The sequence below is a fragment of the Macaca fascicularis genome, chromosome 2 (assembly GCF_037993035.2).
Source record: "Macaca fascicularis isolate 582-1 chromosome 2, T2T-MFA8v1.1".
NCBI lineage: Eukaryota > Metazoa > Chordata > Mammalia > Primates > Cercopithecidae > Macaca > Macaca fascicularis.
The window spans coordinates 127,636,912-127,640,334 of record NC_088376.1 but is presented as its reverse complement, the minus strand read 5'-3'; the positions used below and the strand labels follow the sequence as shown (position 1 = coordinate 127,640,334).

Genomic DNA, 3,423 nt, shown 5'->3' with positions numbered 1-3,423 from the left:
GTCTGCGTTCCTGAGTGTTCCAAGTCTGGCCGCCTCAAAAAAAAAAAAAAAAAGGTAACAGGCCATGGGCCAAATGCATTCAGATATCTTTCACAGAAGGAGGGGGAGATAGAAGGAATATTTTAAATATGTCATTTTTGTCCAGATTTGGTCATTCTGTATTTGTTTAAATAGCCACAGGGCAGACTTTAGGTAGAACCTACTCTGTATTTTTCCTCTTTCTATGACTTCGGCTCTCGGGTAGAAGATGGGCATTCATGTGAAACCTTGATTAATTAGTGAAAGATTTCTAACATTAAAAAAAAAAAAAGAATAGTATCTGAAGAAACTGCTCCGTTGATGGTCCATGCAGAAGTGGACAAGACTTGCTTTTTCCCTGGCTTCAAGTTAATGTTTGGTTAAAGAAAACATTGTGTCCATGGGGAAAAGTTCAGCCAGGGAAGTTTTGTAGGAGGTAACCTCTGTTTCCAGAACAGAAGATTAAATTGTAGAAAAGGTGGGGAAGAATTAGAAAGCAAAACCACATCCACTGATGTTTACATAAAAAACAAAATGCATGCCGTTTGAGGTGCAGAGATAATGAAAGATAAGACAGGAAATCCCCCACCACGAAGAGCTTTTCAGAACACAAAGAAAGGGTATGGTTTGGAGAACAGTTAGACTGTACCCCTGGCACTGTGCTGGGTACTTTTTGTTCATTGCTTCACTTAATCTTTTTAACCACCAGACAAGGTGAGTATTATTATTATCATCATCCCATTTTGCAGGTGAAAAAACTGAGGTTCAGAAAGTCTATGTCATTTGCCCAAGTGTCATATACCTAGCACCTAGCAAGTAGAAGAAGCAAGACTTGATGCTAAGTTTGTTCTGTTAAACCAGTATGAAATACTAGAACTGCATTCTTTAGCCCATTGAGATTCAGCCACCCATCCCTGTCTTCCCCTTCCCTCGCTTCCTCATGGATTACTTCCATTGTTTGCAGTAATTTCTTTTCTTTGGGAAACTCATCCTCTCCATCTACTCAGTCTTTTTGCTGTTTTCCTTCTTTACCTTTATATTCCCACCAGACAGTGGCAGGGAGGAAATCCTAAAGCAGTTACATTTCAGATTTACAGCTCTTGAACCACATGAGTTATTTGGAACCCTAGAGATCATAAAATTCTACAGACTTGGTTCATATCCCAGCGCTGCCACACATTAGCCAAGGGACTTGGAGCAAGGATTTTTGATTTCTCTGAGCCTTGGATTATCCATCTGTAGAATGGGGATAAAATAACTTTGCAGAGTTGTTCTGAGAAAACTGGAGATAATAGTGTTATCTATTACCAATTACGGTTTGGGGATTGGCAATGTCAGATATAGAAGGAAGAGGAGACTCCCTCATCTGTCTCTCTCTCCCCCTCAGTATGACCTCTTGATTCTCTTTGTTTCAGACCTACCATGGCCTGCTCTCTCCATCTCCCTCTTTGTGTCATGCTAAACTCGACCCTGCTCCAAGGAGCAGAAAGTAAGAGAGTGTTCAGAAATGAGTCTAAGCTGACTGTTCGTGCTTTAGCCAGTTTTTGAAAATGCTAGAGACAATCATGAAAATGCAGACTCTGTTTACAATTCCTTTTGCATCCCAAAGAATAGAAAAACCTTGCCACATGTGCACTGAAGAAATTCTTCTCTGATCATGCAAAATATGCCTAAAATTTACTTCTTTGCATGTGTCGTGCAGATGGGTTTTTTAAAACCTTACTCAAATATTGCTGTTAAACTCTGTGGAAGAATACAAGGCTTCAGGAGACAGCCTGGCCTGGGCCTCTATATCAGATATAGAGATATAGAGATACTCTATATCATAGGAGTATCTCCTATGATATTCCTATGGTATCCTATAGGAGGCCTGTCATTGGCAGAGTGATGCCCAGGGCAGCTGGAGGTGGGGAGAAACCTCACCAAAAGTTTTCATGTTTCCCATATATGCAAGGCCTGCTGACAGCCTGCTCAGAATGTCTCTGCAGCAGCAAGAATGAGAGTGAAGGATGACAGTAACTGGGCAATTACCTTAATTGATCAAATCAGGAAAAGGGTGGCCACGCCTCCTGTTTGCCTAGGGTAGTCCTCGTGTAATTATTAATTGTTCCTACTTTTATGATCAAAAGCGCGCTTGTTCAACAGTAAGCTGGGTGGTCACTTGGTAAGACAGCACCCTTCAGGCTCCCCTAAATCACAGCCCTCACCTCCTTTCTTGCTCCCACCTCGTCTCACATCCATTCATTCAGCTACCATTTTACCTGATATCCACTGATGCAGGCACAGGTTTCCACTTTTCTCCCACACCTAGTTTCGTCTTGACCTGAGGTCAGAGAGTGTGCCACAGGGCAGCCTCTCAGCCAACTGAATGGGATGTGTAGGAGCCCCCCATTACAGGATACCCCTTCTTTCTTAGCAGTCCTTGGTCACCACCTCAGAACTCTTGTTTGCTTGAGTGTGCACTTTGCCTTTTGCTTCCCCTTTTAAAAGTCCCCTATGTGAACTACTAAAACCCACCAGTTGGTTGGCAAGGTGTATTTCCTGCTAGGTCTATGGGATATGGCACCATCCTCTTTTTGAGAAATAATCCAGGCATCTGCCTAGAGAAGCACAGTTTCTGCATCCTCACCATGGCATGGTCATCAGGGATGTTCTGTACAACCACACAGGTTGTACACTGCACAACTTTGAGGGGTGCCTTTTTTATCAGCTACAATGTGAGGAGCATCCCCTAGACTTGTATAGTACAATGGCCCTAATACTGATGATAATAAAAATAATAAAGCTTGTTGTTTACTAAGCTACAAACCAGGCACTATGTTGAGTATTTTCACATAAAGTACTTCTTTTAAGCCCTTTCCATAACTCTCTGATGTAGAATTTATATTTTTATCCTCATTTAATAGGGGCAACTTGGGGCTTAGGTAGTATGGCTGGAATTGGAAGCCTAGAAGCTTGTCCTCTGACACCTACACGCTGAATCATTATCTTCACTAATCCCATGCCAACATACACCTAAAGTGAATTATTTTATTTTCCTCTCAATGACTTGCCAAGCCTCTTACTGGAGAGTTGCTATCCAAGTGTATTCCCTTTACTGGGTTATAATACCTACCCCTTCTAAAAAGGAGATTCTTGATCTAGTTGGCTATCAGACTTTAAGCCATGTCACCAGATGAGTCTTGATGATGTTGGAGCCCCTCAGTGGACTTGCCCTGTTCATTGTGAGGTCCATTGGTTGTTCAGGGGCAAGGGGCATCAGGATGCCTTCTTGATACCATGAGAGTAGAGCCCAGACTTTCAGATATACGGCAAAATAATTGGACAAGAGAAAAATGCTGTATCCACACATCCACATATCATTTTGTTTACACCCTAGAAACATGTTGTAAGCAAAATTCTATT

General features: G+C 42.0%; 1 protein-coding gene across 4 annotated transcripts in view; it reads left to right on the top strand.

Annotated features, from left to right (window-relative positions):
- ADAMTS9 (ADAM metallopeptidase with thrombospondin type 1 motif 9) overlaps positions 1-3,423 on the top strand; it is a 175,066-nt gene that overhangs the window by 128,377 nt on the left and 43,266 nt on the right. The window lies entirely within an intron of this gene.